Raw genomic sequence first — 20,545 nt, forward strand, 5'->3', positions numbered from 1 at the left:
GGCTAGAACCTGGGCAACTTCAAGGTTTGGCAAGCAGCCCCTGAGACACTAGAATCCAAGCTTCCAAAGGGAAAAGGCTGCTTTTGTCAGCAGAGCCACCTACCCTTTTTAGCACCCAGCATAAGCACCTGCAGGATGGGAGCTGCAAAGGAAAACAAACGGGACACACTGGGCACCTGAGAAGCGCCCCTCGACACTTGCAAGCAGCCTGTTTCTCTGGGGGAACATTCTCGTTTCCTTCCCGGGCTTGCCTGCAGTGAGTAGAAGATGGGCCTTCCTAGGCTTTCGCAAACAGCTCCGAGGCTACAAGAATCCACATTTCCAAAGGGGAAAAGAATGCTTTTCGAAGCAGGGCCACCTATCCTAGTTCACAGCAAACATGAGTCCCTGCAGTAGTGGAGGTGCCGAGGAAGAGCATGGAGAAACCCTGGTAACTTCGCTAAGTATCTTTTACCGTGCAGGCGTCGAAGTGTGGCAAGATCACTGACGGAGGGCTGGCCTGAGTAAGGCCTAATTGGCAATTCTCTTTCCGAGGCCTTGCAGGGTAAAGGAGGCATTGAGCTCTTTACTCAACTTGGACCTCACATCGACGTCCTGCTAAACCCACGAGCCAGTCGGTGTGAGCTCCTGGATGGAAGGCTGAGCAGAGTGTTTTTCTGAGTGCATGTAAAGCCCTTGTCCTCACTGAATCCACGTTCCCCAGCACATGCGACCGGCCCAGACTGTCGTCGTGAGCTGGGGCAAGCTGCGGCACCCTAGGTTTCCAAAGAAGAGAGAGAGCAGTGTGCCGCCTTGGGCTCTGCATGCAAGAAGTGTTCCGAAATACCTACACGGCTGCTTGTTGCTCAGCAGGCAGAGAGGAGATGTGGGGGGGATCCGTGTGGTAGCATGGGAAACGGTGCGGAGGCCAGAGTGCTTGGAGTCCTGAAAGCTATCCTCGCGTTCCATTGACGCACAACAACGGTGGAGATCTCATGAAACCGAGGCACGCAGAGCTTGCCCGGTGGAAACTTAGGCCCTAGCCTGAGACTCTGGGTGGCCTTGCTCTTTCCCAGGAGGAACGAGGTCTGCGGGATTAACTCTCCTCCAGCGTGGCAGGAACCCGCTTTCTCGGGGGAAAGTGTTCGTTTGCTACGCAGCGTACCTGCGGAGGCTAGAACCTGGGCCACTTCAAGGTTTGGCAAGCAGCCCCTGAGACACTAGAATCCAAGCTTCCAAAGGGAAAAGGCTGCTTTTGTCGGCAGAGCCACCTACCCTTGTTAGCACCCAGCATAAGCACCTGCAGGATGGGAGCTGCCAAGGAAAACAAACGGGACACACTGGGCACCTGAGAAGCGCCCCTCGACACTTGCAAGCAGCCTGTTTCTCTGGGGGAACATTCTCGTTTCCTCCACGGGCGTGCCTGCAGTGGGTAGAAGCCTGGCATTCCTAGGCTTTCGCAAACAGCTCCGAGGCTACAAGAATCCAGATTTCCAAAGGGGAAAAGACTGCTTTTGGAAGCAGGGCCACCTATCCTAGTTCACAGCAAACATGAGTCCCTGCAGTAGTGGATCTGCCGAGGGAGAGTTTGGCGAAACACTGGCAACTTGGCTAAGTATCTTTTACTGTGCAGGCATCGAAGTGTGGCAAGATCACTGACGGAGGGATGGCCTGAGTAAGGCCTATTTGGCAAAACCTCTTTCCGAGGCCTAGCAGGGTAAAGTTGGAATTGTGCTCATTGCTCAGCTTGGACCTCACATCGACGTCCTGCTAAACCAACGAGCCAGTCGGTGTGAGCTCCTGGATGGAAGGCTGAGCAGAGTGTTTTTCTGATTGCAGGTTGGGCCCTTCTCCTCACTGTGTCCACGTTACCCAGCACATGAAAGCGGCTCAGACTAGAGTCTTCGTGAGCTTGGGCAAGCTGCGGCAACCTAGGTTTCAAAGGAAGAGAGAGAGCAGTGTGCCGCCTTGGGCTCTGCATGCAAGAAGTGTTCTGAAGGGCCTACACGGCTGCTTGTTGCTCAGCTGGCAGAGAGGAGATGTGGGGGGGATCCGTATGGTAGCATGGGAAAAGGTGCGGAGGACAGAGTGCTTGGAGTCCTGAAAGCTATCCTCGCGTTCCATTGAAGCACAACAACGGTGGAGACCTCATGGAAACCGAGGCACGCAGAGCTTGCCCGGTGGAAACTTAGGCACTAGCCTGAGGCTCAGGGTGGCCTTGCTCTTTCCCAGGAGGATCGAGGTCTGCGGGATTAACTCTCCTCCAGCGTGGCAGGAACCCGGTTTCTCGGGGGAAAGTGCTCCTTTGCTCCGCAACCGTACCTGCGGAGGCTAGAACCAGGGCAACTTCAAGGTTTGGCAAGCAGCCCCTAAGACACTAGAATCCAAGCTTCCAAAGGGAAAAGGCTGCTTTTGTCGGCAGAGCCACCTACCCTTGTTAGCACCCAGCATAAGCACCTGCAGGATGGGAGCTGCAAAGGAAAACAAACGGGACACACTGGGCACCTGAGAAGCGTCCCTCGACACTTGCAAGCAGCCTGTTTCTCTGGGGCAACATTCTCGTTTCCTCCCCGGGCGTGCCTGCAGTGAGTAGAAGCTGGGCCTTCCTAGGGTTTTGCAAACAGCTCCGAGGCTACAAGAATCCAGATTTCCAAAGGGGAAAAGACTGCTTTTGGAAGCAGGGCCACCTATCCTAATTCACAGCAAACATGAGTCCCTGCAGTAGTGGAGTGGCCAAGGGAGAGCATGGCGAAACCCTGGCAACTTCGCTAAGTATCTTTTACTGTGCAGGCTTCGAAGTGTGGCAAGATCCCTGAAGGAGGGCTGGCCTGAGCGAGGCCTAGTTGGCTGTACTTCTTCCGGGGGCCTAGCAGGGTAAAGGAGGAATTGTGCTCTTTGCTCAGCTTGGACCTCACATCGACGTCCTCCTAAACCAACGAGCCAATCTGTTTGAGCTCCTGGATGGAAGGCTGAGCAGAGTGTTTTTTTGAGTGCAGGTAGGGCCCTTGTCCTCACTGAGTCCACGTTCCCCAGCACATGAGACCGGCCCAGACTGTCGTCGTGAGCTGGGGCAAGCTGCGGCACCCTAGGTTTCCAAAGGAAGAGAGAGAGCAGTGTGCCGCCTTGGGCTCTGCATGCAAGAAGTGTTCCGAAATACCTACACGGCTGCTTGTTGCTCAGCAGGCAGAGAGGAGATGTGGGGGGGATCCGTGTGGTGGCATGGTAAACGGTGCGGAAGCCAGAGTGCTTGGAGTCCTGAAAGCTATCCTCGCGTTCCATTGAAGCACAACAACGGTGGAGATCTCATGAAAACCGAGGCACGCAGAGCTTGCCCAGTGGAAACTTAGGCACTACCCTGAGGCTCAGTGTGGCCTTGCGCTTTCCCAGGAGGAACGAGGTCTGCGGGATTAACTCTCCTCCAGCGTGGCAGGAACCCGGTTTCTCGGGGGAAAGTGCTCGTTTGCTACGCAAGCGTACCTGCGGAGGCTAGAACCTGGGCAACTTCAAGGTTTGGCAAGCAGCCCCTGAGACACTAGAATCCAAGCTTCCAAAGGGAAAAGGCTGCTTTTGTCAGCAGAGCCACCTACCCTTTTTAGCACCCAGCATAAGCACCTGCAGGATGGGAGCTGCAAAGGAAAACAAACGGGACACACTGGGCACCTGAGAAGCGCCCCTCGACACTTGCAAGCAGCCTGTTTCTCTGGGGGAACATTCTCGTTTCCTTCCCGGGCTTGCCTGCAGTGAGTAGAAGATGGGCCTTCCTAGGCTTTCGCAAACAGCTCCGAGGCTACAAGAATCCACATTTCCAAAGGGGAAAAGAATGCTTTTCGAAGCAGGGCCACCTATCCTAGTTCACAGCAAACATGAGTCCCTGCAGTAGTGGAGGTGCCGAGGAAGAGCATGGAGAAACCCTGGTAACTTCGCTAAGTATCTTTTACCGTGCAGGCGTCGAAGTGTGGCAAGATCACTGACGGAGGGCTGGCCTGAGTAAGGCCTAATTGGCAATTCTCTTTCCGAGGCCTTGCAGGGTAAAGGAGGCATTGAGCTCTTTACTCAACTTGGACCTCACATCGACGTCCTGCTAAACCCACGAGCCAGTCGGTGTGAGCTCCTGGATGGAAGGCTGAGCAGAGTGTTTTTCTGAGTGCATGTAAAGCCCTTGTCCTCACTGAATCCACGTTCCCCAGCACATGCGACCGGCCCAGACTGTCGTCGTGAGCTGGGGCAAGCTGCGGCACCCTAGGTTTCCAAAGAAGAGAGAGAGCAGTGTGCCGCCTTGGGCTCTGCATGCAAGAAGTGTTCCGAAATACCTACACGGCTGCTTGTTGCTCAGCAGGCAGAGAGGAGATGTGGGGGGGATCCGTGTGGTAGCATGGGAAACGGTGCGGAGGCCAGAGTGCTTGGAGTCCTGAAAGCTATCCTCGCGTTCCATTGACGCACAACAACGGTGGAGATCTCATGAAACCGAGGCACGCAGAGCTTGCCCGGTGGAAACTTAGGCCCTAGCCTGAGACTCTGGGTGGCCTTGCTCTTTCCCAGGAGGAACGAGGTCTGCGGGATTAACTCTCCTCCAGCGTGGCAGGAACCCGCTTTCTCGGGGGAAAGTGTTCGTTTGCTACGCAGCGTACCTGCGGAGGCTAGAACCTGGGCCACTTCAAGGTTTGGCAAGCAGCCCCTGAGACACTAGAATCCAAGCTTCCAAAGGGAAAAGGCTGCTTTTGTCGGCAGAGCCACCTACCCTTGTTAGCACCCAGCATAAGCACCTGCAGGATGGGAGCTGCCAAGGAAAACAAACGGGACACACTGGGCACCTGAGAAGCGCCCCTCGACACTTGCAAGCAGCCTGTTTCTCTGGGGGAACATTCTCGTTTCCTCCACGGGCGTGCCTGCAGTGGGTAGAAGCCTGGCATTCCTAGGCTTTCGCAAACAGCTCCGAGGCTACAAGAATCCAGATTTCCAAAGGGGAAAAGACTGCTTTTGGAAGCAGGGCCACCTATCCTAGTTCACAGCAAACATGAGTCCCTGCAGTAGTGGATCTGCCGAGGGAGAGTTTGGCGAAACACTGGCAACTTGGCTAAGTATCTTTTACTGTGCAGGCGTCGAAGTGTGGCAAGATCACTGACGGAGGGATGGCCTGAGTAAGGCCTATTTGGCAAAACCTCTTTCCGAGGCCTAGCAGGGTAAAGTTGGAATTGTGCTCATTGCTCAGCTTGGACCTCACATCGACGTCCTGCTAAACCAACGAGCCAGTCGGTGTGAGCTCCTGGATGGAAGGCTGAGCAGAGTGTTTTTCTGATTGCAGGTTGGGCCCTTCTCCTCACTGTGTCCACGTTACCCAGCACATGAAAGCGGCTCAGACTAGAGTCTTCGTGAGCTTGGGCAAGCTGCGGCAACCTAGGTTTCAAAGGAAGAGAGAGAGCAGTGTGCCGCCTTGGGCTCTGCATGCAAGAAGTGTTCTGAAGGGCCTACACGGCTGCTTGTTGCTCAGCTGGCAGAGAGGAGATGTGGGGGGGATCCGTATGGTAGCATGGGAAAAGGTGCGGAGGACAGAGTGCTTGGAGTCCTGAAAGCTATCCTCGCGTTCCATTGAAGCACAACAACGGTGGAGACCTCATGGAAACCGAGGCACGCAGAGCTTGCCCGGTGGAAACTTAGGCACTAGCCTGAGGCTCAGGGTGGCCTTGCTCTTTCCCAGGAGGATCGAGGTCTGCGGGATTAACTCTCCTCCAGCGTGGCAGGAACGCGGTTTCTCGGGGGAAAGTGCTCCTTTGCTCCGCAACCGTACCTGCGGAGGCTAGAACCAGGGCAACTTCAAGGTTTGGCAAGCAGCCCCTAAGACACTAGAATCCAAGCTTCCAAAGGGAAAAGGCTGCTTTTGTCGGCAGAGCCACCTACCCTTGTTAGCACCCAGCATAAGCACCTGCAGGATGGGAGCTGCAAAGGAAAACAAACGGGACACACTGGGCACCTGAGAAGCGTCCCTCGACACTTGCAAGCAGCCTGTTTCTCTGGGGCAACATTCTCGTTTCCTCCCCGGGCGTGCCTGCAGTGAGTAGAAGCTGGGCCTTCCTAGGGTTTTGCAAACAGCTCCGAGGCTACAAGAATCCAGATTTCCAAAGGGGAAAAGACTGCTTTTGGAAGCAGGGCCACCTATCCTAATTCACAGCAAACATGAGTCCCTGCAGTAGTGGAGTGGCCAAGGGAGAGCATGGCGAAACCCTGGCAACTTCGCTAAGTATCTTTTACTGTGCAGGCTTCGAAGTGTGGCAAGATCCCTGAAGGAGGGCTGGCCTGAGCGAGGCCTAGTTGGCTGTACTTCTTCCGGGGGCCTAGCAGGGTAAAGGAGGAATTGTGCTCTTTGCTCAGCTTGGACCTCACATCGACGTCCTCCTAAACCAACGAGCCAATCTGTTTGAGCTCCTGGATGGAAGGCTGAGCAGAGTGTTTTTTTGAGTGCAGGTAGGGCCCTTGTCCTCACTGAGTCCACGTTCCCCAGCACATGAGACCGGCCCAGACTGTCGTCGTGAGCTGGGGCAAGCTGCGGCACCCTAGGTTTCCAAAGGAAGAGAGAGAGCAGTGTGTCGCCTTGGGCTCTGCATGCAAGAAGTGTTCCGAAATACCTACACGGCTGCTTGTTGCTCAGCAGGCAGAGAGGAGATGTGGGGGGGATCCGTGTGGTGGCATGGTAAACGGTGCGGAGGCCAGAGTGCTTGGAGTCCTGAAAGCTATCCTCGCGTTCCATTGAAGCAGAACAACGGTGAAGATCTCATGAAACCGAGGCACGCAGAGCTTGCCCGGTGGAAACTTAGGCACTACCCTGAGGCTCAGGGTGGCCTTGCGCTTTCCCAGGAGGAACGAGGTCTGCGGGATTAACTCTCCTCCAGCGTGGCAGGAACCCGGTATCTGGGGGGAAAGTGCTCGTTTTCTACACAAGCGTACCTGCGGAGGCTAGAACCTGGGCCACTTCAAGGTTTGGCAAGCAGCCCCTGAGACACTAGAATCCAAGCTTCCAAGGGGAAAAGGCTGCTTTTGTTGGCAGAGCCACCTACCCTTGTTAGCACCCAGCATAAGCACCTGCAGGATGGGATCTGCGAAGGGAAACAAACGGGACACACTGGGCACCTGAGAAGCGCCCCTCGACACTTGCAAGCAGCCTGTTTCTCTGGGGGAACATACTCGTTTCCTCCCCGGGCGTGCCTGCAGTGAGTAGAAGCTGGGCCTTCCTAGGCTTTCGCAAACAGCTCCGAGGCTACAAGAATCCAGATTTCCAAAGGGGAAAAGACTGCTTTTGGAAGCAGGGCCACCTATCCTAGTTCACAGCAAACATGAGTCCCTGCAGTAGTGGAGCTGCCAAGGGAGAGCATGGCGAAACCCTGGCAACTTCGCCAAGTATCTTTTACCGTGCAGGCGTCGAAGTGTGGCAAGATCACTGACGGAGGGCTGGCCTGAGTAAGGCCTATTTGGCAAAACCTCTTTCCGAGGCCTTGCAGGGTAAAGGAGGCATTGTGCTCTTTACTCAACTTGGACCTCACATCGACGTCCTGCTAAACCAACGAGCCAGTCGGTGTGAGCTCCTGGATGGAAGGCTGAGCACACTGTTTTTCTGAGTGCATGTAAAGCCCTTGTCCTCACTGAATCCACGTTCCCCAGCACATGAGCCCGGCTCAGACTGTCGTCGTGAGCTGGGGCAAGCTGCGGCACCCTAGGTTTCCAAAGGAAGAGAGAGAGCAGTGTGCCGCCTTGGGCTCTGCATGCAAGAAGTGTTCCGAAATACCTACACGGCTGCTTGTTGCTCAGCAGGCAGAGAGGAGATGTGGGGGGGATCCGTGTGGTGGCATGGTAAACGGTGCGGAAGCCAGAGTGCTTGGGGTCCTGAAAGCTATCCTCGCGTTCCATTGAAGCACAACAACGGTGGAGATCTCATGAAAACCGAGGCACGCAGAGCTTGCCCGGTGGAAACTTAGGCACTAGCCTGAGGCTCAGTGTGGCCTTGCGCTTTCCCAGGAGGAACGAGGTCTGCGGGATTAACTCTCCTCCAGCGTGGCAGGAACCCGGTTTCTCGGGGGAAAGTGCTCGTTTGCTACGCAAGCGTACCTGCGGAGGCTAGAACCTGGGCCACTTCAAGGTTTGGCAAGCAGCCCCTGAGACACTAGAATCCAAGCTTCCAAAGGGAAAAGGCTGCTTTTGTCGGCAGAGCCACCTACCCTTGTTAGCACCCAGCATAAGCACCTGCAGGATGGGAGCTGCAAAGGAAAACAAACGGGACACACTGGGCACCTGAGAAGCGCCCCTCGACACTTGCAAGCAGCCTGTTTCTCTGGGGGAACATTCTCGTTTCCTTCCCGGGCTTGCCTGCAGTGAGTAGAAGATGGGCCTTCCTAGGCTTTCGCAAACAGCTCCGAGTCTACAAGAATCCACATTTCCTAATAGGAAAAGAATGCTTTTCGAAGCAGGGCCACCTATCCTAGTTCACAGCAAACATGAGTCCCTGCAGTAGTGGAGCTGCCAAGGGAGAGCATGGCGAAACCCTGGCAACTTCGCGAAGTATCTTTTACTGTGCAGGCTTCGAAGTGTGGCAAGATCGTTGAAGGAGGCCCGGCCTGAGCGGGCCTTGTTGGCTCTACCTCTTCCGGGGGCCTAGCAGTGTAAAGGAGGAATTGTGCTCTTTGCTCAGCTTGGACCTCACATCGACGTCCTGCTAAACCCACGAGCCAGTCGGTGTGAACTCCTGGATGGAAGGCTGAGCAGAGTGTTTTTTTGAGTGCAGGTAGGGCCCTTGTCCTCACTGAGTCCACGTTCCCCAGCACATGATACCGGCCCAGACTGTCGTCGTGAGCTGGGGCAAGCTGCGGCACCCTAGGTTTCCAAAGGAAGAGAGAGAGCAGTGTGTCGCCTTGGGCTCTGCATGCAAGAAGTGTTCCGAAATACCTACACGGCTGCTTGTTGCTCAGCAGGCAGAGAGGAGATGTGGGGGGGATCCGTGTGGTAGCATGGGAAACGGTGCGGAGGCCAGAGTGCTTGGAGTCCTGAAAGCTATCCTCGCGTTCCATTGAAGCACAACAACGGTGGAGATCTCATGAAACCGAGGCACGCAGAGCTTGCCCGGTGGAAACTTAGGCACTACCCTGAGGCTCAGGGTGGCCTTGCGCTTTCCCAGGAGGAACGAGGTCTGCGGGATTAACTCTCCTGCAGCGTGGCAGGAACCCGGTTTCTGGGGGGAAAGTGCTCGTTTTCTACACAAGCGTACCTGCGGAGGCTAGAACCTGGGCCACTTCAAGGTTTGGTAAGCAGCCCCTGAGACACTAGAATTCAAGCTTCCAAAGGGAAAAAGCAGCTTTTGTCGGCAGAGCCACCTACCCTTGTTAGCACCCAGCATAAGCACCTGCAGGATGGGATCTGCGAAGGGAAACAAACGGGACACACTGGGCACCTGAGAAGCGCCCCTCGACACTTGCAAGCAGCCTGTTTCTCTGGGGGAACATACTCGTTTCCTCCCCGGGCGTGCCTGCAGTGAGTAGAAGCTGGGCCTTCCTAGGCTTTCGCAAACAGCTCCGAGGCTACAAGAATCCAGATTTCCAAAGGGGAAAAGACTGCTTTTGGAAGCAGGGCCACCTATCCTAGTTCACAGCAAACATGAGTCCCTGCAGTAGTGGAGCTGCCAAGGGAGAGCATGGCGAAACCCTGGCAACTTCGCCAAGTATCTTTTACCGTGCAGGCGTCGAAGTGTGGCAAGATCACTGACGGAGGGCTGGCCTGAGTAAGGCCTATTTGGCAAAACCTCTTTCCGAGGCCTTGCAGGGTAAAGGAGGCATTGTGCTCTTTACTCAACTTGGACCTCACATCGACGTCCTGCTAAACCAACGAGCCAGTCGGTGTGAGCTCCTGGATGGAAGGCTGAGCACACTGTTTTTCTGAGTGCATGTAAACCCCTTGTCCTCACTGAATCCACGTTCCCCAGCACATGAGCCCGGCTCAGACTGTCGTCGTGAGCTGGGGCAAGCTGCGGCACCCTAGGATTCCAAGGAAGAGAGAGAGCAGTGTGCCGCCTTGGGCTCTGCATGCAAGAAGTGTTCCGAAATACCTACAGGGCTGCTTGTTGCTCAGCAGGCAGAGAGGAGATGTGGGGGGGATCCGTGTGGTGGCATGGTAAACGGTGCGGAGGCCAGAGTGCTTGGAGTCCTGAAAGCTATCCTCGCATTCCATTAAAGCACAACAACGGTGGAGACCTCATGGAAACCGAGGCACGCAGAGCTTACCCGGTGGAAACTTAGGCACTACCATGAGGCTCAGGGTGGCCTTGCGCTTTCCCAGGAGGAACGAGGTCTGCGGGATTATCTCTCCTCCAGCGTGGCAGGATCCCGGTTTCTCGGGGGAAAGTGCTCGTTTGCTACGCAACCGTACCTGCGGAGGCTAGAACTGGGCAAATTCAAGGTTTGGCAAGCAGCCCCTGAGACACTAGAATCCAAGCTTCCAAAGGGAAAAGGCTGCTTTTGTCGGCAGAGCCACCTACCCTTGTTAGCACCCAGCATAAGCACCTGCAGGATGGGAGCTGCGAAGGGAAACAAACGGGACACACTGGGCACCTGAGAAGCGCCCCTCGACACTTGCAAGCAGCCTGTTTCTCTGGGGGAACATACTCATTTCCTCCCCGGGCGTGCCTGCACTCAGTAGAAGCTGGGCCTTCCTAGGCTTTCGCAAACAGCTCCGAGGCTACAAGAATCCAGATTTCCAAAGGGGAAAAGACTGCTTTTGGAAGCAGGGCCACCTATCCTAGTTCACAGCAAACATGAGTCCCTGCAGTAGTGGAGCTGCCAAGGCAGAGCATGGCGAAACCCTGGCAACTTCGCGAAGTAGCTTTTATTGTGCAGGCTTCGAAGTGTGGCAAGATCCTTGAAGGAGGCCTGGCCTGAGCGAGCCTAGTTGGCTCTACCTCTTCCGGGGGCCTAGCAGTGTAAAGGAGGAATTGTGCTCTTTGCTCAGCTTGGACCTCACATCGACGTCCTGCTAAACCCACGAGCCAGTCGGTGTGAGCTCCTGGATGGAAGGCTGAGCAGAGTGTTTTTCTGAGTGCATGTAAAGCCCTTGTCCTCACTGAATCCACGTTCCCCAACACATGAGACCGGCTCAGACTAGAGTCTTCGTGAGCTTGGGCAAGCTGCGGCACCCTAGGTTTCCAAAGGAAGAGAGAGAGCAGTGTGCCGCCTTGGGCTCTGCATGCAAGAAGTGCTCCAAAGGGCCTACAAGGCTGCTTGTTGCTCAGCAGGCAGAGAGGAGACGTGGGGGGGATCCGTGTGGTAGCATGGGAAACGGTGCGGAGGCCAGACTGCTTGGAGTCCTGAAAGCTATCCTCGCGGTCCATTGAAGGAAAACAATGGTGGAGACCTCATGGAAACCGAGGCACGCAGAGCTTGCCCGGTGGAAACTTAGGCACTACCCTGAGGCTCAGGGTGGCCTTGCGCTTTCCCAGGAGGAACGAGGTCTGCGGGATTAACTCTCCTCCAGCGTGGCAGGAACCCGGTTTCTCGGGGGAAACTGCTCGTTTGCTACGCAAGCGTACCTGCGGAGGCTAGAACCTGGGTAACTTCAAGGTTTGGCAAGCAGCCCCTGAGACACTAGAATCCAAGCTTCCAAAGGGAAAAGGCTGCTTTTGTCGGCAGAGCCACCTAACCTTGTTAGCACCCAGCATAAGCACCTGCAGGATGGGAGCTGCAAAGGGAAACAAACGGGACACACTGGGCACCTGAGAAGCGCCCCTCGACACTTGCAAGCAGCCTGTTTCTCTGGGGGAACATTCTCGTTTCCTTCCCGGGGGTGCCTGCAGTGAGTAGAAGATGGGCCTTCCTAGGCTTTCGCAAACAGCTCCGAGGCTACAAGCATCCACATTTCCAAAGGGGAAAAGACTGCATTTGGAAGCAGTGCCACCTATCCTAGTTCACAGCAAACATGAGTCCCTGCAGTAGTGGAGGTGCCGAGGAAGAGCATGGAGAAACCCTGGTAACTTCGCTAAGTATCTTTTACCGTGCAGGCGTCGAAGTGTGGCAAGATCACTGACGGAGGGCTGTCCTGAGTAAGGCCTATTTGGCAATTCTCTTTCCGAGGCCTTGCAGGGTAAAGGAGGCATTGTGCTCTTTACTCAACTTGGACCTCACATCGACGTCCTGCTAAACCAACGAGCCAGTCGGTGTGAGCTCCTGGATGGAAGGCTGAGCATACTGTTTTTCTGAGTGCATGTAAACCCCTTGTCCTCACTGAATCCACGTTCCCCAGCACATGAGACCGGCTCAAACTGTCGTCGAGAGCTGGGGTAAGATGCGGCAACCTAGGTTTCCAAAGGAAGAGAGAGAGAAGTGTGCCCCCTTGGGCTCTGCATGCAAGAAGTGTTCCGAAGGACCTACACGGCTGCTTGTTGCTCAGCTGGCAGAGAGGAGATGTGGGGGGGATCCGTGTGGTAGCATGGGAAACGGTGCGGAGGCCAGAGTGCTTGGAGTCCTGAAAGCTATCCTCGCGTTCCATTGAAGCACAACAACGGTGGAGACCTCATGGAAACCGAGGCACGCAGAGCTTGCCCGGTGGAAACTTAGGCACTAGCCTGAGGCTCTGGGTGGCCTTGCTCTTTCCCAGGAGGAACGAGGTCTGCGGGATTAACTCTCCTCCAGCGTGGCAGGAACCCGGTTTCTCGGGGGAAAGTGCTCGTTTGATAGCGTACCTGCAGAGGCTACAACCTGGGCAACTTCAAGGTTTGGCAAGCAGCCCCTGAGACACTAGAATCCAAGCTTTCAAAGGGAAAAGGCAGCTTTTGTCGGCAGAGCCACCTACCCTTGTTAGCACCCAGCATAAGCACCTGCAGGATGGGAGCTGCGAAGGAAAACAAACGGGACACACTGGGCACCTGAGAAGCGCCCCTCGACACTTGGAAGCAGCCTGTTTCTCTGGGGGAACATTCTCGTTTCCTCCCCGGGCGTGCCTGCAGTGGGTAGAAGCCTGGCATTCCTAGGCTTTCGCAAACAGCTCCGAGGCTACAAGAATCCAGATTTCCAAAGGGGAAAAGACTGCTTTTGGAAGCAGGGCCACCTATCCTAGTTCACAGCAAACATGAGTCCCTGCAGTAGTGGATCTGCCGAGGGAGAGTTTGGCGAAACACTGGCAACTTGGCTAAGTATCTTTTACTGTGCAGGCGTCGAAGTGTGGCAAGATAACTGACGGAGGGATGGCCTGAGTAAGGCCTATTTGGCAAAACCTCTTTCCGAGGCCTAGCAGGGTAAAGTTGGAATTGTGCTCATTGCTCAGCTTGGACCTCACATCGACTTCCTGCTAAACCAACGAGCCAGTCGGTGTGAGCTCCTGGATGGAAGGCTGAGCAGAGTGTTTTTCTGATTGCAGGTTGGGCCCTTCTCCTCACTGTGTCCACGTTACCCAGCACATGAAAGCGGCTCAGACTAGAGTCTTCGTGAGCTTGGGCAAGCTGCGCAACCTAGGTTTCAAAGGAAGAGAGAGAGCAGTGTGCCGCCTTGGGCTCTGCATGCAAGAAGTGTTCTGAAGGGCCTACACGGCTGCTTGTTGCTCAGCTGGCAGAGAGGAGATGTGGAGGGGATCCGTATGGTAGCATGGGAAAAGGTGCGGAGGACAGAGTGCTTGGAGTCCTGAAAGCTATCCTCGCGTTCCATTGAAGCACACCAACGGTGGAGACCTCATGGAAACAGAGGCACGCAGAGCTTGCCCGGTGGAAACTTAGGCACTAGCCTGAGGCTCAGGGTGGCCTTGCTCTTTCCCAGGAGGAACGAGGTCTGCGGGATTAACTCTCCTCCAGCGTGGCAGGAAACCGGTTTCTCGGGGGAAAGTGCTCGTTTGCTACGCAAGCGTACCTGCGGAGGCTAGAACCTGGGCCACTTCAAGGTTTGGCAAGCAGCCCCTGAGACACTAGAATCCAAGCTTCCAAAGGGAAAAGGCTGCTTTTGGAAGCAGGGCCACCTATCCTAGTTCACAGCAAACATGAGTCCCTGCAGTAGTGGAGCTGCCAAGGGAGAGCATGGCGAGACCCAGGCAACTTCGCTAAGTATCTTTTACTGTGCAGGCTTCGAAGTGTGGCAAGATCCTTGAAGGAGGCCTGGCCTGAGCGAGCCTAGTTGGCTCTACCTCTTCCGGGGGCCTGGCAGTGTAAAGGAGGAATTGTGCTCTTTGCTCAGCTTGGACCTCACATCGACGTCCTGCTAAACCAACGAGCCAGTCGGTGTGAGCTCCTGGATGGAAGGCTGGGCAGAGTGTTTTTCTGAGTGCATGTAAAGCCCTTGTCCTCACTGAATCCCCGTTCCCCAGCACATGAGACCGGCCCAGACTGTCGTCGTGAGCTGGGGCAAGCTGCGGCACCCTAGGTTTCCAAAGGAAGAGAGAGAGCAGTGTGCCGCCTTGGGCTCTGCATGCAAGAAGTGTTCCGAAATACCTACACGGCTGCTTGTTGCTCAGCAGGCAGAGAGGAGATGTGGGGGGGATCCGTGTGGTGGCATGGTAAACGGTGCGGAGGCCAGAGTGCTTGGAGTCCTGAAAGCTATCCTCGCGTTCCATTGAAGCACAACAACGGTGGAGATCTCATGAAACCGAGGCACGCAGAGCTTGCCCGGTGGAAACTTAGGCACTACCCTGAGGCTCAGGGTGGCCTTGCGCTTTCCCAGGAGGAACGAGGTCTGCGGGATTAACTCTCCTGCAGCGTGGCAGGAACCCGGTTTCTGGGGGGAAAGTGCTCGTTTTCTAAACAAGCGTACCTGCGGAGGCTAGAACCTGGGCCACTTCAAGGTTTGGCAAGCAGCCCCTGAGACACTGGAATCCAAGCTTCCAAAGGGAAAAGGCAGCTTTTGTCGGCAGAGCCACCTACCCTTGTTAGCACCCAGCATAAGCACCTGCAGGATGGGATCTGCGAAGGGAAACAAACGGGACACACTGGGCACCTGAGAAGCGCCCCTCGACACTTGCAAGCAGCCTGTTTCTCTGGGGGAACATACTCGTTTCCTCCCCGGGCGTGCCTGCAGTGAGTAGAAGCTGGGCCTTCCTAGGCTTTCGCAAACAGCTCCGAGGCTACAAGAATCCAGATTTCCAAAGGGGAAAAGACTGCTTTTGGAAGCAGGGCCACCTATCCTAGTTCACAGCAAACATGAGTCCCTGCAGTAGTGGAGCTGCCAAGGGAGAGCATGGCGAAACCCTGGCAACTTCGCCAAGTATCTTTTACCGTGCAGGCGTCGAAGTGTGCCAAGATCACTGACGGAGGGCTGGCCTGAGTAAGGCCTATTTGGCAATTCTCTTTCCGAGGCCTTGCAGTGTAAAGGAGGCATTGTGCTCTTTACTCAACTTGGACCTCACATCGACGTCCTGCTAAACCAACGAGCCAGTCGGTGTGAGCTCCTCGATGGAAGGCTGAGCAGACTGTTTTTCTGAGTGCAGGTAGGGCGCTTCTCCTCTCTGTGTCCACGTTACCCAGCACATGAAACCGGCTCAGACTAGAGTCTTCGTGAGCTTGGGCAAGCTGCGGCACCCTAGGTTTCCAAAGGAAGAGAGAGAGCAGTGTGCCGCCTTGGGCTCTGCATGCAAGAAGTGCTCCAAAGGGCCTACAAGGCTGCTTGTTGCTCAGCAGGCAGAGAGGAGACGTGGGGGGGATCCGTGTGGTAGCATGGGAAACGGTGCGGAGGCCAGACTGCTTGGAGTCCTGAAAGCTATCCTCGCGGTCCATTGAAGGAAAACAATGGTGGAGACCTCATGGAAACCGAGGCACGCAGAGCTTGCCCGGTGGAAACTTAGGCACTACCCTGAGGCTCAGGGTGGCCTTGCGCTTTCCCAGGAGGAACGAGGTCTGCGGGATTAACTCTCCTCCAGCGTGGCAGGAACCCGGTTTCTCGGGGGAAACTGCTCGTTTGCTACGCAAGCGTACCTGCGGAGGCTAGAACCTGGGCCACTTCAAGGTTTGGCAAGCAGCCCCTGAGACACTAGAATCCATGCTTCCAAAGGGAAAAGGCTGCTTTTGTCGGCAGAGCCACCTAACCTTGTTAGCACCCAGCATAAGCACCTGCAGGATGGGAGCTGCAAAGGGAAACAAACGGGACACACTGGGCACCTGAGAAGCGCCCCTCGACACTTGCAAGCAGCCTGTTTCTCTGGGGGAACATTCTCGTTTCCTTCCCGGGGGTGCCTGCAGTGAGTAGAAGATGGGCCTTCCTAGGCTTTCGCAAACAGCTCCGAGGCTACAAGCATCCACATTTCCAAAGGGGAAAAGACTGCATTTGGAAGCAGTGCCACCTATCCTAGTTCACAGCAAACATGAGTCCCTGCAGTAGTGGAGGTGCCGAGGAAGAGCATGGAGAAACCCTGGTAACTTCGCTAAGTATCTTTTACCGTGCAGGCGTCGAAGTGTGGCAAGATCACTGACGGAGGGCTGTCCTGAGTAAGGCCTATTTGGCAATTCTCTTTCCGAGGCCTTGCAGGGTAAAGGAGGCATTGTGCTCTTTACTCAACTTGGACCTCACATCGACGTCCTGCTAAACCAACGAGCCAGTCGGTGTGAGCTCCTGGATGGAAGGCTGAGCACACTGTTTTTCTGAGTGCATGTAAACCCCTTGTCCTCACTGAATCCACGTTCCCCAGCACATGAGACCGGCTCAAACTGTCGTCGAGAGCTGGGGTAAGATGCGGCAACCTAGGTTTCCAAAGGAAGAGAGAGAGAAGTGTGCCCCCTTGGTCTCTGCATGCAAGAAGTGTTCCGAAGGACCTACACGGCTGCTTGTTGCTCAGCTGGCAGAGAGGAGATGTGGGGGGGATCCGTGTGGTAGCATGGGAAACGGTGCGGAGGCCAGAGTGCTTGGAGTCCTGAAAGCTATCCTCGCGTTCCATTGAAGCACAACAACGGTGGAGACCTCATGGAAACCGAGGCACGCAGAGCTTGCCCGGTGGAAACTTAGGCACTAGCCTGAGGCTCTGGGTGGCCTTGCTCTTTCCCAGGAGGAACGAGGTCTGCGGGATTAACTCTCCTCCAGCGTGGCAGGAACCCGCTTTCTCGGGGGAAAGTGCTCGTTTGATAGCGTACCTGCAGAGGCTACAACCTGGGCAACTTCAAGGTTTGGCAAGCAGCCCCTGAGACACTAGAATCCAAGCTTTCAAAGGGAAAAGGCAGCTTTTGTCGGCAGAGCCACCTACCCTTGTTAGCACCCAGCATAAGCACCTGCAGGATGGGAGCTGCGAAGGAAAACAAACGGGACACACTGGGCACCTGAGAAGCGCCCCTCGACACTTGCAAGCAGCCTGTTTCTCTGGGGGAACATTCTCGTTTCCTCCCCGGGCGTGCCTGCAGTGGGTAGAAGCCTGGCATTCCTAGGCTTTCGCAAACAGCTCCGAGGCTACAAGAATCCAGATTTCCAAAGGGGAAAAGACTGCTTTTGGAAGCAGGGCCACCTATCCTAGTTCACAGCAAACATGAGTCCCTGCAGTAGTGGATCTGCCGAGGGAGAGTTTGGCGAAACACTGGCAACTTGGCTAAGTATCTTTTACTGTGCAGGCGTCGAAGTGTGGCAAGATAACTGACGGAGGGATGGCCTGATTAAGGCCTATTTGGCAAAACCTCTTTCCGAGGCCTAGCAGGGTAAAGTTGGAATTGTGCTCATTGCTCAGCTTGGACCTCACATCGACGTCCTGCTAAACCAACGAGCCAGTCGGTGTGAGCTCCTGGATGGAAGGCTGAGCAGAGTGTTTTTCTGATTGCAGGTTGGGCCCTTCTCCTCACTGTGTCCACGTTACCCAGCACATGAAAGCGGCTCAGACTAGAGTCTTCGTGAGCTTGGGCAAGCTGCGCAACCTAGGTTTCAAAGGAAGAGAGAGAGCAGTGTGCCGCCTTGGGCTCTGCATGCAAGAAGTGTTCTGAAGGGCCTACACGGCTGCTTGTTGCTCAGCTGGCAGAGAGGAGATGTGGAGGGGATCCGTATGGTAGCATGGGAAAAGGTGCGGAGGACAGAGTGCTTGGAGTCCTGAAAGCTATCCTCGCGTTCCATTGAAGCACACCAACGGTGGAGACCTCATGGAAACAGAGGCACGCAGAGCTTGCCCGGTGGAAACTTAGGCACTAGCCTGAGGCTCAGGGTGGCCTTGCTCTTTCCCAGGAGGAACGAGGTCTGCGGGATTAACTCTCCTCCAGCGTGGCAGGAACCCGGTTTCTCGGGGGAAAGTGCTCGTTTGCTACGCAAGCGTACCTGCGGAGGCTAGAACCTGGGCCACTTCAAGGTTTGGCAAGCAGCCCCTGAGACACTAGAATCCAAGCTTCCAAAGGGAAAAGGCTGCTTTTGGAAGCAGGGCCACCTATCCTAGTTCACAGCAAACATGAGTCCCTGCAGTAGTGGAGAGGCCAAGGGAGAGCATGGCGAAACCCTGGCAACTTCGCTAAGTATCTTTTACTGTGCAGGCTTCGAAGTGTGGCAAGATCCCTGAAGGAGGGCTGGCCTGAGCGAGGCCTAGTTGGCTGTACTTCTTCCGGGGGCCTAGCAGGGTAAAGGAGGAATTGTGCTCTTTGCTCAGCTTGGACCTCACATCGACGTCCTGCTAAACCAACGAGCCAGTCGGTGTGAGCTCCTGTATGGAAGGCTGAGCAGACTGTTTTTCTGAGTGCAGGTAGGGCCCTTCTCCTCTCTGTGTCCACGTTACCCAGCACATGAAACCGGCTCAGACTAGAGTCTTCGTGAGCTTGGGCAAGCTGCGGCACCCTAGGTTTCCAAAGGAAGAGAGAGAGCAGTGTGCCGCCTTGGGCTCTGCATGCAAGAAGTGCTCCAAAGGGCCTACAAGGCTGCTTGTTGCTCAGCAGGCAGAGAGGAGACGTGGGGGGGATCCGTGTGGTAGCATGGGAAACGGTGCGGAGGCCAGACTGCTTGGAGTCCTGAAAGCTATCCTCGCGGTCCATTGAAAGAAAACAATGGTGGAGACCTCATGGAAACCGAGGCACGCAGAGCTTGCCCGGTGGAAACTTAGGCACTACCCTGAGGCTCAGGGTGGCCTTGCGCTTTCCCAGGAGGAACGAGGTCTGCGGGATTAACTCTCCTCCAGCGTGGCAGGAACCCGGTTTCTCGGGGGAAACTGCTCGTTTGCTACGCAAGCGTACATGCGGAGGCTAGAACCTGGGTAACTTCAAGGTTTGGCAAGCAGCCCCTGAGACACTAGAATCCAAGCTTCCAAAGGGAAAAGGCTGCTTTTGTCGGCAGAGCCACCTAACCTTGTTAGCACCCAGCATAAGCACCTGCAGGATGGGATCTGCGAAGGGAAACAAACGGGACACACTGGGCACCTGAGAAGCGCCCCTCGACACTTGCAAGCAGCCTGTTTCTCTGGGGGAACATTCTCGTTTCCTTCCCGGGCGTGCCTGCAGTGAGTAGAAGCTGGGCCTTCCTAGGCTTTCGCAAACAGCTCCGAGGCTACAAGAATCCAGATTTCCAAAGGGGAAAAGACTGCTTTTGGAAGCAGGGCCACCTATCTTGTTCACAGCAAACATGAGTCCCTGCAGTAGTGGAGCTGCCAAGGGAGAGCATGGCGAAACCCTGGCAACTTCGCCAAGTATCTTTTACCGTGCAGGCTTCGAAGTGTGGCAAGATCCTTGAAGGAGGCCTGGCCTGAGCGAGCCTAGTTGGCTCTACCTCTTCCGGGGGCCTAGCAGTGTAAAGGATGAATTGTGCTCTTTGCTCAGCTTGGACCTCACATCGACGTCCTGCTAAACCCACGAGCCAGTCGGTGTGAGCTCCTGGATGGAAGGCTGAGCAGAGTGTTTTTCTGAGTGCATGTAAAGCCCTTGTCCTCACTGAATCCACGTTCCCCAGCACATGAGACCGGCCCAGACTGTCGTCGTGAGCTGGGGCAAGCTGCGGCACCCTAGGTTTCCAAAGGAAGAGAGAGAGCAGTGTGTCGCCTTGGGCTCTGCATGCAAGGAGTGCTCCAAAGGGCCTACAAGGCTGCTTGTTGCTCAGCAGGCAGAGAGGAGAAGTGGGGGGGATCCGTGTGGTAGCATGGGAAACGGTACGGAGGCCAGACTGCTTGAAGTCCTGAAAGATATCCACGCGTTCCATTGAAGCAAAACAACGGTGGAGACCTCATGGAAATCGAGGCATGCAGAACTTGCCCGGTGGAAACTTAGGCTCTAGCCTGAGGCTCAGGGTGGCCTTGCTCTTTCCCAGGAGGAACGAGGTCTGCGGGATTAACTCTCCTCCAGCGTGGCAGGAACCCGCTTTCTCGAGGGAAAGTGCTCGTTTGCTACGCAAGCGTACCTGCGGAGGCTAGAACCTGGGCCACTTCAAGGTTTGGCAAGCAGCCCCTGAGACACTAGAATCCAAGCTTCCAAAGGGAAAAGGCTGCTTTTGTCGGCAGAGCCACCTACCCTTGTTAGCACCCAGCATAAGTAACTGCAGGATGGGAGCTGCGACGGGAAACAAACGGGACACACTGGGCACCTGAGAAGCGCCCCTCGACACTTGCAAGCAGCCTGTTTCTCTGGGGGAACATACTCGTTTCCTCCCCGGGCGTGCCTGCATTGAGTAGAAGCTGGGCCTTCCTAGGGTTTCGC

Source organism: Eschrichtius robustus, chromosome 5 (assembly GCF_028021215.1).
Source record: "Eschrichtius robustus isolate mEscRob2 chromosome 5, mEscRob2.pri, whole genome shotgun sequence".
Taxonomy (NCBI): domain Eukaryota; kingdom Metazoa; phylum Chordata; class Mammalia; order Artiodactyla; family Eschrichtiidae; genus Eschrichtius; species Eschrichtius robustus.